Raw genomic sequence first — 14,944 nt, forward strand, 5'->3', positions numbered from 1 at the left:
CTTCATCAGATTCACCTGTGTCTAATGACTCACCTGTATCTAATGACTCTCTATTATCTAGTATTTGACTGTCTGGGTAAATTCCAGTGGTACTACTGTAGCACATAAATAAATAAACAGCATTCTACAGAGGAATCTGTGTCATTTGTTATTTATTTACTCCGGAGAACAGCTGTGCTCTGGTCAGGAGTTTCCAGGGACTGAACAGGAACTCTGGGGTTGGAGGTTCCTCAGAGGACTGCTACTGTTTCAATGACAGGAAGTGACCCGAACGCTGGACAGGTTCCTGAGTTCACAATGAGCTGGAAGGAACCAGCAGAACGTGAGTCATTTCACTGCTGAGGAACCTGATAGAGGCTCTGATTTCTCCTCAGAACGTTTCTGAGTTCAGGAAAGTTTTACTGGAAACTGAAAATAAAACCCACCGACTCAAGAACTGCATTTCTGTTTATTTATACAGAAAAGAACTCTGTAAAACCATTAAAACTGTCAGAGTACACAGAACCTACTGCTGGGGAACATCCCCGCACCATGATACTGCCACCACCGTGCTTCACATCATGATGCTGCCACCACCATGCTTCATATCATGATGCTGCCACCAACATGCTTCACATCATGATGCTGCCACCACCGTGCTGTGTGTGTGTGTGTGTGTGTGTGTGTGTGTGTGTGTGTGTGTGTGTGTGTGTAATCTCCCTCACTGGTTTCCGTCGCTGCACGATTTTTTTTTTCTGGAGATAAAAACTCCGTCAGTCAGATTTGTTTGTCTGCTTCCAGGGAGGTGAATGAAGGCAGAAAAACAGCAATAAGGAGGAAAATAAAAGCAGAGAACAGGGAGGGATGGAGTCCTGCTGTCTGGGCAGCAGTTAGCAGCGTCTGGTAACCAGTGATGGGAGGTTGCATCATGGAGATCACCTCCTGAAACATGAAAACACTTTCACCTTGATGCTGCCAGTCCCAGAAGCCCTCAGTCTGCTGACCTTGGAGGCTCCAGCGTCTGCATCTCCTTCTACCTTTAACCACGTTTAGCAGATGTTTAACTCCACACACATTAAACAGAATGAATAAAGCCTCGTGAATATGTAGCAGAGCATCATTCATAAGTTTTAACACAGAGAGGACAGTGAGCTCTCTGTGAATATGTGGTTTCTGTTAATGTAGAATTCCTCCATTTCCAAACTGCAACAGAATAATAGACAGAGTCTGTTTATTCCTCCTTCCTGCCTCAGATGCACAAAAAGGTGCAAAATCACAAGAAAAAGATGCAAAATCACAACCAAATGTGCAATAATTACAACAAAAGTAGGTGAAATTAAGGCAAAGATGGAAAATCACAACAAAAAGATCCAAACTCACTACAGAGCAACACAAAATCACAAGAAAAAAGCAAAATCACAACAAAAAGGTGCAAAGTCACAAGAAAAAGATGCAAAATCCAAATAAAAAGATGCAAAATCTCCAAAAAAGATGCAAAAACACAAACAAGATGCAAAAATCACAAAAAGATGCAAAATTATCACAAAAAGATGCAGTCACAACAAAAAGATGCAGTCACAACAAAAAGATGCAAAATCACCACAAAAGGTGCAAAATCACAATAAAAAGATGCAAATTCACAACAAAAGATGCAAAATCACCACAAAAAGATGCAAATTCACAAGAAAAAGCTGCAGAATCTCAACAAAAAGATGCAAAATTAAGACAAACAGATGCAAAATCATGTAAATGTACTGATGTTAAAACATATTTTTTGCTGGAACATGACATGATTGAAATTTTCATTGTAAAGCTGTTGGTAGAGAAACGGCTTCTGCTGCTCTGAGGGTTAAACAGTTAAATATAAAATATAATAATATAAATATGTTGTTTCTGTTCATTTCCAAACTGAATAACAAACGCAGCCTGTTTATTCCTCCTTCCTGCCTCCGGCTCTTCCACACATTTCTTTCTGCTGCCGCTTCATTTGAATTCCGTCATTTGAACAGATAAAGTCTTTCTGTTTGGGCTTCTTTAAATGGCAGCTCCTTCTCTTCATATTGTTTGCCGAATGCTTCCCAGAACTCAAACAGGGGAGAAGAAAATGCTTCACACTTGTGCATTATAATGCTGGGCGATTTAGAAGCTGTAAACAGGAGACGAGCTGCTGCAGGATTTTAGAATCTTTGATTAAAACAAAACACGACAGAGAAAAGAGTGGAGCTGAAAAGCACCAACACACCTCTGCTCTCAGCAGCACAAACCGAACCCAGCTCTGGAGGTTTCCCAGGAACATTCATATCCAGGAAGAATAAAAATAAAAATAAGAACACTGCTCAGGTTTAGAGACGACTGGATCTTCAATGGAAAATGTTCCGTTTTAGTTAGATAACACACAAACTGATCAGTTTAAAGCCATCCAGCTGTCCCAGTCTGAACCCTGGAGCTGGTGTCTGGTCAATTTCTCTGGAACCAGCTGTGAGCATCAGTATTAGGGGATGTATCCTACTGGGAACAGTTTGATGTCTATGAAAGAGTCCTAGAAACAATCATCATGCTCCCACCACCGTGCCTTAATCATGATGCTGCCACCACCGTGCTTCACAGTGGGGATGGTGTGTTTGTGATGATGTTCAATGTTTGGTGTCCATCGAGTCTCCACATGTCTTCTGGTGAACTCTAGTCCAGATTTAATTGGAGTTTTTTCCATCAGAGTCTTTCTCTTTGTCTCCATAAAGCTTTGACTGGTGAAGAACAGACAACAGTTGTTGGATGAACAGTCTCTCCATCTCATAATATAAAAACCTGGACATTAACCCACCAGTACTTCTAAATCTTGAAACTGACGCCCCATGAAGTCCAAAACCTTGAAATTGCTGCACCAAAACTTTAAAACCTGGACACTGACATACCTCTATGTCAAAGAGTTGGATATTGAAGCAACAAACCGAGACTTTCACCTCTGTACATTTGATGTTTAGAAGACAGGATCTGGAGGAAAGTCACCTCATTTACATGTTGACTTTACAAATGATAGTTTGTTCCAAGGTTTGACTGTAAAATGAGAGTTTTATCTGAAACATGTAATGACCTTTCATATATTTGTAGATACGTGAAGGATAAATTGTTCATATTTGAGATTGAAACCTATGTTTTTACAGTGTTTTCCTGTTTTGTTCAGTTCCAGATGTTAAACTCGTGAAGTCACAGTTGTTGTGAAAACCAGCCGGAGTTTCTGAGATTCCTGGTCAATGAAATCCACCTGAAAGCTCCTTGACACACTTTGATCTGCAGCATGTGTTTTCTGAAGGAAACTGGACTCAGAATGTTGTGGAATTCAGACGTGGGTCAGCTGGTGGGCTATGTTTACAAGCTGACGTCACATTCAGGAACATCAGAAGGCCTTCCATACAAGGATGTCCTCCCATTCACATCTGGAAAACAACAGTCCTGGAGTCCACTGGAGTCTGTGTGTGTCTTTGTGTGTCTGTGTGTGTCTTTGTGTGTCTCTATGTGACTACAACACTTAACCTGGTCTCCTTAATCAGGACTCTCCAGTTCTTCCTCTGCTGGTTTCCTTTACAAGCCGTCACTTCCTCTAAGTTTTCCTCTGGTTTGTCTGCTGAGATGTTGTTTTGTCCGCAGGTCTTTGTGTCTATTGTTTCTGCAGAATCTGTGTGTGTCAGCAGAGTTCTAATTAACGTCGTCTTTGTTACAAGACGATGTGAAACTAATGGACACATGTGGACGGGATTAAAACATCTGACGACAGCGTCTCGTTTAGTTTGACCTTCCTTTGCTCTGAGCACAACTTGAACTCTTTGCATTCGACTCTCTGGAGGTTTTCTTTGGTAATCTTGTCGTATGTTCTAGAAAACTCTCTTCAGCACTTCCCATACTTTAGAATTCATTTGGTTTTCTGTCCAAATGTTCCCATGCAGCTTTCATAATATTGAGATAGACCTGGCAATTGGAAAGTTCCTATGAAAACATCAAAAATCTGGACACAGATGCACAAAAACATTTTTAAAAATGGAAAAAAATCTATTAAAATGTCAAAAATTTGGATACTGACACACCAAAAGCCAGAAATTCTAGATTATTTATGGGAAAAAAAATGTCCAAAATCTGGAAAATGTAGCACGAAAATGTCAAAAGCCTGAATATCGATGCACTAAAGCCTCTAAAACTTGGATATCAATTCAATGAAATGTCCAAAAATTGACATAAAGACGGACCAAAATGTCCAAAATCTGGATACCGATGCACTAAACCTACCTTAAACTCATTTCTTCCTGTACAGACTGAAGCCAGTGTTCAATGAATCCTCCCTTTGCTTTGGCTCGACAGTGTTGAGGTTCTTCTTGAGACTTTAGTAGCTTCTCTCTATGGATGATCCTATACATGTTCTAGAATACTCTGCTCTGGACCTGTCTTTGGAAATCTCCAATTAGACCATCAGAATCCTGAGTAATGCTGCAGTAATACTCAAAAGTAATCTCAATATGACACCAAAACATCACAAATCTGAATACTGACAAACTACAGCATCAAAAACCTGGAAACTGACATGAGAAAACATCAAAAACTTAAAAAAATATTAACCAACCAAAATAAAAACAAAGATGTTAACCAACCAAAATAAAAACATAAATATAAACCAACCAAAAAGTCAAATATGTGGTTATTGAAGCACTAAAACAATACAAACCTGGATAATGATGCATCTTAAAGTCAAATGTGTATCAGAGTTTGTTGTTTGGTTTGTTCATTCTTCTTCATTCCATTGTCTGGTTCCCACCTGTGTTGATCGTCTTCATCAGATTCACCTGTGTCTAATGACTCACCTGTATCTAATGACTCTCTATTATCTAGTATTTGACTGTCTGGGTAAATTCCAGTGGTACTACTGTAGCACATAAATAAATAAACAGCATTCTACAGAGGAATCTGTGTCATTTGTTATTTATTTACTCCGGAGAACAGCTGTGCTCTGGTCAGGAGTTTCCAGGGACTGAACAGGAACTCTGGGGTTGGAGGTTCCTCAGAGGACTGCTACTGTTTCAATGACAGGAAGTGACCCGAACGCTGGACAGGTTCCTGAGTTCACAATGAGCTGGAAGGAACCAGCAGAACGTGAGTCATTTCACTGCTGAGGAACCTGATAGAGGCTCTGATTTCTCCTCAGAACGTTTCTGAGTTCAGGAAAGTTTTACTGGAAACTGAAAATAAAACCCACCGACTCAAGAACTGCATTTCTGTTTATTTATACAGAAAAGAACTCTGTAAAACCATTAAAACTGTCAGAGTACACAGAACCTACTGCTGGGGAACATCCCCGCACCATGATACTGCCACCACCGTGCTTCACATCATGATGCTGCCACCACCATGCTTCATATCATGATGCTGCCACCAACATGCTTCACATCATGATGCTGCCACCACCGTGCTTCACATGATGATGCTGCCACCACCATGCTTCATATCATGATGCTGCCACCACCATGCTTCACATCATGATGCTGCCACCACCGTGCTTCACATCATGATGCTGCCACCACCGTGCTTCACATGATGATGCTGCCACCACCATGCTTCACATCATGATGCTGCCACCAACATGCTTCACATCATGATGCTGCCACCACCATGTTTCACATCATGATGCTGCCACCAACATGCTTCACATCATGATGCTGCCACCACCATGCTTCATATCATGATGCTGCCACCACCGTGCTTCACATCATGATGCTGCCACCACCATGCTTCACATCATGATGCTGCCACCACCGTGCTTCACATCATGATGCTGCCACCACCATGCTTCACATCATGATGCTGCCACCAACATGCTTCACATCATGATGCTGCCACCACCGTGCTTCACATCATGATGCTGCCACCACCATGCTTCACATCATGATGCTGCCACCAACATGCTTCACATCATGATGCTGCCACCACCATGCTTCATATCATGATGCTGCCACCACCATGCTTCAAATCATGATGCTGCCACCAACATGCTTCACATCATGATGCTGCCACCACCATGCTTTATATCATGATGCTGCCACCAACATGCTTCACATCATGATGCTGCCACCAACATGCTTCACATCATGATGCTGCCACCACCATGCTTCATATCATGATGCTGCAGATATTAGATGTGATTAGAGTCAGAAAATGTAGGATATTCTTCAGATCGGTTGCTAAACAGATGTATTTTAGCCCAAACTGTGACATTTCCTTGAAGTGAAACAAGTAAATTGGCGACAAACACAAACAGTGACTGAAAATGAAACTACTCTGGTGGACTCCTCCAGGATGACTGAAATTTGTTCAGTAGCTTCACCCTGAGTTTACTTCAGCAGTTTATCGATGCTGCAGATGGTAATAATATATGGAAGCGTTCCTTAATCTGAAGTTTTAAATGGTCAGCTTCAGCAGAATCTGCAGCCCGCTGATTTATCTGTACTTCTCTACAGTTGGAGTGCAGATGCTGCAGTATTTGTACTTCCTCATACGTAGTATTTCTAAACTTGGACACCAGTTATCTGAATGTTCTGCGTTCTGTTCCTCCAGTATCCTCATGGACTTCCTCCTTCAGTGTGTCTGACTTTCATTAAACTCTCTCTGGTTTCCTCATGTTTGCAGTTGCTCTTCTTTATTCTGTGAACTCTGGAAGATGTTGATGCTGAAACTAAAATCCACAGAGTTGGTTTCATCCGCCGCGTCTCTTAACGTCGGTTGTCCTGGTTGTGATTCGACGTCCTGAGAGATCAGCTGACAGAAGGTCCGACAGGATTACAGGTTCAGGACATAAGAAGGTGAAAAAGCGAGGAACAAACTGACAAAAATTACATAAAAGCTAACACAACATTTGCCTTCTGAATGAAATAAAAACTAACTATTAGCTGTTATTCATGAATGTGGGGCAGAAAACTGGAACAGAGAAGTTTTACTTTTCAAACATTTAGAAGTTCTGGACTGAACTTTTCTTGTCCGATAATAAACTCTTATTTTTGGAGGTTTTCTTTAGAGATCAATGCCAAGAAATGAGTTTCCAAATGATCCGTCCTCCTCCTCACAACATCTGGAGAGAAAAACAGAAACAAGCAGAGGTGTGTGAGGACGCGCTGAGCATGCTCAGTCCACCGGGAGCGGACTGAGCATGCTCAGAGTCCACAATGTTTTGTTTATGTCTTGTTTTTGTTGTTCTGTGTCTTTTTGTCATTTTCTGTCTCGTTTTTGTCGTTTTGTGTCTCATTTTTGTCATTTTCTGTCTTGTTTCTGTCATTTAGGACATGGTTTAAGTTATTTGGGACAATGTTAAGGAATTTTGGACTGATTTTGAGACATTTTTTGTTCTTTTTTTTTTTTTAAACAATTCTTAGTAATTTAGGATACGTTTTAAGTTATTTGGGATATTGTTTTTGTAATTTTAGACACGTTTTTGGGTTTCAAGCCATCTGGGACATTGTCTGAGTTGTCTGGGATCTGATTTTCTGGAGTTCATGAGTCAAAGATGAAAAGTTCTTAAGAAGAAGTTTGTATGGTCACAGCTGAAACGTTTTAATGTGCAGCAGCTGAAACGTTTCAGGAATAATTTATGCATAAATAATATTTCCATCTCAACTCTACTCAGAACATCTTTAATGTGTTTTAAAATATTTAGACTTAGTTCTTGATGTATTTTCATCTGAATTTAAGGAAAAACACAACAGAAGTGGATAAAATGCAGGTTTTATTCTGATTATTAAGAGTTTCTGGTCCTCTCATGTTCTTCATGTTTCCTCTTTTTTCATGTTCATCATGTTTCTTGTGGTTGTGGAGGTCCAGAGAGGTCACAGCTGGACCTCCCACATCACTAAAGGTTTACAGATGTTCAAACTGAAGGTTTTAATTCGTCTTTCCTGTCAGCTCATCTCCATCCCCTTTCAGTTAAATGTTCAGTTTGAGATGTTTCCAGACCTCATGAAGCTCCAGATTTAGATTTAAAGCGTAAAATTTAACATCTTATTCCTAAATTATGATCCTTCTATAAACTATCTAAAGCTGTACATCAGAATGAAGGTAAATGTTGAGTTTCTTGGTTCTCCTCAGCAGATGTTGGACCTCAGAGGTGTAGGAATGATCTTCTGAACATCTGGTTGGAGTTCATCCTCTCAGCTTTAGTGTTCAGTTTTTACTCTTTTTATCCCTCAGAAAACTTCCCTCAAGTTTCTGTAATCTGTTGCTAGATTTTCAGTTTCAAAGGAAACATTTTAAAGAAAAAAGTTCTTCCTGTGTTTATTCAGGACGAGGCTGCAGGATTTCTGCAATATGATATTCAAATGTACACAGGAGTTTATTAATAAACTCAGAGTAAACATCTGCAGACAGAAAACGTCATTAATTCTGGAGCTGAAATATTTAAACACAACTGATGAAAAAAAATGTAGTCAAATCTATGAAAATTTCTCTATACATAAAGATTATTATTATTATTTTATTATTATTATTGTTGTTATTATTATTATTATTATTATTATTATTATTATTATTATTATTATTATTATTATTATTATTATTATTATTATTATTATTATTATTATTATTATTGTTGTTGTTGTTGTTGTTGATAATAATAGTAATAATAATCAGTATAATAATAAATCAGACTTCTCTCATAGATCAGTCATAGAAATAACAAAATGACGAAAAGTCATGAAAAGTTGCATCCTGATGTTTATTCTTGTTAAACCTCAGCTGTGAATCTGATTTATGGATCTGAAGCAGCATCTGGAGAGTGTTGATCTTCAGAGTGTGTGTTGAGCTACAGACTGTGTGTGTTGATCTACCGTGTGTTGATCTACAGAGTGTGTGTGTTAAAGTGGATGATCCTCCGGCGTTCCTCTAAGCTCGTTACTAGAAGCTCCAGGAATCCCCTCGATGCTCCGTCCTGATTGGAGGAGAGTCTCCAGGAAAACAGAAAATTGATTGTTAGGGTTAATCCTGGGATTAGAATGAAAACAGGAAAACCTGCGGCCTGTTGCTCAGAAAACTCCGGAGATTTCAGGGTTAAAGGAGCTTTTATTTTGGTAACAGAGGTCAACATTTTATTCTGAAAAGCTGCAGTTTGTTGAATAAAGGCCAGATTAGAAGCAAACAAACACAGAAACTGCTTCACAACAAGGAAGTTCTGTCCTTACAGCTGATTTATTTTGGATTTTTGAGTTTTAAAGTTAATATTCCACCTGACCGACTGAAGGAAAAACATTTATTAGGAATAAAACATGAATTAAATTCATTAAATGATTGATAATGTGCACTAATACAGTTACAACTGCTCACACATTTATGTTTTTATTTCTGAGTAAAATGGATATTTTTACATTTTGTGCTCAGATTTTGTACTTATGTTTCCATTTTTAGGACAAATTCTTCGTTTTTATCTGGTGTTTAAATTTCTTTACTTTTAATTGAAGCACCCAATGAAGGTTTATCTGATCTCTGATTGGTGGTTTGAGGATTTGTTGAGCCGGAAAAGTCAGACTTTCTTTGAGTTAGCTGCTTCAACAAATGCTACAACCTCAGCTAACTAGAAATCCAGGTCTATTAAAGTCAGACCTGGATTTCTAGTTAGCTGAGGTTGTAGCATTTGTTGAAGCAGCTAACTCAAAGAAAGTCTGACTTTCTTAAAACTGCTTCACTCCTTGGACATTTTCTACAAGAAGAGGTCATCGTGTTGTTTAATTTGCAGGATTTGTTGCACTTTTAGATCAAATCTATGTTCTTTAAACTCTGAAAATGCTAAAAAAAAAAAAACTCCAATAAAACAGGCAGATGTTGCAGAAACCCTGGAACAGCTGGAGGCAGCAGCAGGAACGTAGACGAGGAACTTCACTGTCGCTGTTCTCAGGCTGCAGGATTGAATTTCATGCTGACAGGAATCATCCGTCAGAGGAAACTAGAAGGAGGTGGAGGATTGGGAAACACACCCAGAGGCTTTAATGAGCAGCCGGAGGCAGCATCTGATGAACAAATTAATCTGTGGTCCTCCTCAGCGTGGATTAACGAGCCACAAATAGCTGCCATTAATCTGCATAAAGACATTAGAGAGTAAAGATCCAACTCCGTCCAGGGTTCAGCTCTAAAAGTCCACCTAAAAATCAAATTAGAGCTTCAGTTATCACAACATTCAGCGTTAAAGTCTGTTTAAATGATCCTTTATTGAGATAAATTCATCTGTTTCTGATTTAAAATGATTTAACTTTAACAAACTGATCTGATTGTTTCCTCAGTCGCTCCACATTCAGCTGCTCTAATCACAGGAAGAACACTGAAGAACATCTCAGAGTGGAGAACAGGAACATGAGTAGAACATGAGGAACACATTCTAACGTTCTGAACATGTAAGCTGATCCACTGCACAACCAGGACACACACACACATAGACACACAACAGACACACACAGACAGCAGCACACTGCAAAAAACATGCAGTGTTTGCAGCCCCTTATATATATATATATATATATATATATATATATATATATATATATATATATATATATATATATATATATATATATATATATATATATAAATAATTTTTTTTTTCATACAGAGTTTGAAACATTATTTACAGTTTGGGCCTGGGATTTTAACAATTATGAAATTATCTGTAATTTACCAAAACAAGGAAAAATCTGTGAAATAACAATACATTGTTGGAAAAAAATACAGTTAAAAACTACAATTTTTTCACAATCCAGTAATTTGTTCTGACTGTAAACAGTTTTACTGCATTTCAATCAGCTAAATATAAGATTTACATTTATTTGCCACATGTTTTTATAGTTTTTAAACATATTTTCTGGCCTCCTTGTTATCATATTTTCACATCGTTTTTTCCCAGTGAATGTTCTGCAGCCTGATTCAGAGTTTCCCCCTGAAGGAATCAGTTGTTCAGCTTCATGTGTGTTTAGGGTCTGATGTTAACAGGTCTCATTATGAACAACCTCTAATCAGTAAAAACAGCAAAGTAGGTCACACACACACACACACACACACACACACACACACACAGTGCAGCACATGTATGTTGATGCTGCAGCGCTGAGGTCACTGCTCAAACTGACAGCTCCAGAAAATGAAACACACCTCGAGTTACAGCGACAACATGTGAACCCTGAGTCTGATCCACAGCTCCAGGTCTCTGCTGGGACCAGTTTAACTCCAGTCCTCCATCTGCTGCTGGTTAATATTAAACCACAAACACTGATCTGTCTCTGGGCGTCTGGAAGTCACAGCAGAAGGAAATAAACCCAAAAAACACTTCAACGCTTCAACCACAGGATAAAAGGTCTAAAATCACAGCCTGGAAAACAAACGGCAGCATGAAAATACTGAAAATACCATCATAGATGTGTAGAATGTTATGTTTTAGATTAAATACAGTAAAATACCGTCACTAGTAGTAAAATACAGGTTATACATTCAATGTGGACGTTAATGACAGTTTTGGCATTTTTCTTTTTTAAGAAACAAATCAGCAAAGCAACAAAACAGGAAAAATCTGTTAAATAGCAGTTAAAAATGATTGTATGTATGATGCTGCCACCACCGTGCTTCTCATCATGATGATGCCACCACCATGCTTCTCATCATGATGATGCCACCACCATGCTTCACATCATGATGCTGCCACCACCATGCTTCACATCATGATGCTGCCACCACCATGCTTCACATCATGATGCTGCCACCACCATGCTTCTCATCATGATGATGCCACCACCATGCTTCACATCATGATGCTGCCACCACCATGCTTCTCATCATGATGATGCCACCACCATGCTTCACATCATGATGATGCCACCACCATGCTTCACATCATGATGCTGCCACCACCATGCTTCTCATCATGATGATGCCACCACCATGCTTCACATCATGATGCTGCCACCACCATGCTTCTCATCATGATGCTGCCACCACCATGCTTCACATCATGATGATGCCTCCACTGTGCTTCAGGTCATGATGCTGCCTCCACCATGCTTCTCATCATGATGCTGCCACCACCATGCTTCACATCATGATGATGCCTCCACTGTGCTTCAGGTCATGATGCTGCCTCCACCATGCTTCACAGTGGGGAAGGTGTGTTTGTGATGATGTTCAGTGTTTGGTGTCCATCAAACATATCATCTAGTCTGATGGTCATAAAGCTCCATCCTGGTCTCCTCAGACCAAAGAAACTTCTTCCAGGTGTCTTCAGAGTCTCCACATGTCTTCTGGTGAACTCTAGTCCAGATTTAATTGGAGCTTTTTCCATCAGAGTCTTTCTCTTTGTCTCCATGAAGCTTTGACTGGTGAAGAACAGACAGCAGTTGTTGGATGAACATTCTGAAGCTGGAACTCCTTCAGAGGAGTCATAGGAGTCTTGGTGGCCTCCCTCTCTAGTCTCTTTCATCTCGGTTTCTCAGTTTTTGAGAACGTCCTGTTCTAGTCAGATCTAGTCATGTTCCATCTTCCTTCTCTTCCTTGCTGGTGGATTTCGTTTTGTTTCTTTGGTTTCGTCCTACTTGGAGACAGAACCTGAACCTTTGACTCCACAGATACCATCAGAGGGAGGACACTGGAACTCTGCAGATTTACTGAACTCTCCAGTAATTAGATCAGTGTGAGGTTCCACCCAGACGTTGTGCAATCTGAGGCTGAGCGAAGCTGTAAAGTTTGTCCTTTTGTTCCTGAGTGGAGCTGCAGGCTGAGATCTGTTCACATCAGTTAGACTCACTTTAATCCGCCTCAACACCCATCATGTTCTCCGTGTTTCTGCCAGAACTCCATTCTTTCATCTTGGTTTCCACTCTCGGCCCTGATTGTTCTGTAAACCACACAGCTAAACAGCAACACGATCCTCAGTAATCACCGTGTTGACCACAACCTTGTCATAAATCACCAGCAGAGCATCTGACTCACCAGCAGAAAGACTAGAGACCATCACAGAACTGCTCACTTAGAACGTGGATTTGAAGTATTTTGGACTGGAGCTGCGATGGAAGACGTCCAGCTCCATTCTGGGCTCTGATCCAAAATATCTGTCTTGTTTTTGTCCTTAATTTCTACATGAACATTCATATTCTGCTAAGCGGCACAACCAGCAGCTCATTATTCAGAGTGAAGCCAACAGCATGTTCTTTACTCCCAATCCCTGAACTCTGCCTTCACCTGCTGCCTTCCTCAGCAGCTTCCTGTTATCTCCACAGTTGTGGGGGAGCAGAGAACATTTAGAATTCCTTTTTAAAGCGTGTCGCCTGCTAGCCGGGGAGAGAATCAAACAGTCGCCGATCTGGATGTGAAACTGAGGATTTCTGTAAAACAACTCAGAGAAATAGAGTCTGAGAGCTGAAACGTTTAAGCCTGTTAAAGACATATCACACTTATTGTGCTTTTTCCAGCATAAATTCCAGCTTTAAGTGTTCGGCGGCGGCAAGTTTATCAGCGTGACGTGTGAAGGATGAAGGAACAGGAGAGAGATGTATGTGAGTTGACATGAAGGGATTATCGACACACAGCTAATCTCTTTATTCCACTCAGATCTACATCACAAAAAATAAAAAGTCCTCCTCACAAATACTGAAATGCTCATGAACATGTGACGGATGTACGGAGACACTGCAGGTAAACAGAAAATAAACTGAAAACCTTATTTAAGGAAGAGTGAAGCCAGAAAAGTACCTGCAGGCAGAACCAGATCATTCAGAGCTGCATCATTTTCAGTTCAACATTCCAGAGTTTTCTCTAATGAACAATAAAAAATGAAGATGTTTAAAATCCAGGCCCCAAAGTAAAAATGGAGTCTAGTTTTCTTTCATTTTCAGGAACACATGGTTTGGTGTTCCGGTTTATGTTTGGTTCCAGTCTTAGTTCTCCTGGTTCTGGATGTGATTTTTTGGACTGGTTCAGGTTTGGTTTTGGTCCTGGTTTTAGGCCTTTTTAGGACTGGTTTAGGACTGTCTTGGGTGGGTCTTTTTTTACCCCAAGACCACCAAACCTACCACCAAGCATGGTGGTGGCAGTATCATGCTCTGTGGAACTGGAGCTTTACACAAAGTAACTGGAATAGTGAAGAAGGAGGATTAAAACCTAAAACCATCAGCAGAAAGTTGATCTTGGACACAGTTGGATGTTTCAACCAGACAATGAACCCAAACACACATCAGACGTGGTAAAGAAACGGTTCTATCAGGTTAGAATGAAGGTTCTAGACTGGTCTCCCCAAAGTCCTGACTTAGACCCATCAAGAACCTGAAGAACCAAGACAAAAAGACCACAAATGTAGTCACATTTGTGGTCTTTCTGACTCTGACTTGAGTCAGTTAAATTGATAGTATAATGATACCACCACCTCCATGCCTGACGGTCGGTATAGAGTCCAGAGGAGTAGAAGATAAACCAGCAGACTGACACATGAAGAAGAACCAAACTGAGGTGGAAATGGATGGATTTACTCAGATCTTGAACATTTGTGAGTCCTGGGGTGTTTAATTGTGTAACAGGAGGAGATTTTATTCCCACTAACTCCTGAGGACTGGCTGATCCGCTGAACCAGATTAGAGGAAACGTGGCCACGGCAGCAGAATTAGAAGTCATCAGCGAATGAAGCAGCTCACCCACACATGCAGATAAAGAGTCAGAAACCAGATTATGTTGGAGCTGTGTCTAATTAGCAGCCTGCAGTCACACCAGCTAATCTGACGTATGAATAGATTCACTTTAATAAACAGGACGACGCCTCTGTTCTCACCGCGGTAATGATGATGTTTAATGACAGGAAACCACATCTGCACCTTCTGCAGGATTAACAGCTGGAAACAGACTTGATTCTGACTGTTAGCACAGAGAACCTACTGTAATCAGTACATTTTATGTCCACATTTTTGTCATTTTGTGTCTCATT

Source organism: Amphiprion ocellaris, chromosome 16, assembly GCF_022539595.1.
Source record: "Amphiprion ocellaris isolate individual 3 ecotype Okinawa chromosome 16, ASM2253959v1, whole genome shotgun sequence".
In the NCBI taxonomy this organism is placed as follows: Eukaryota; Metazoa; Chordata; class Actinopteri; family Pomacentridae; genus Amphiprion; species Amphiprion ocellaris.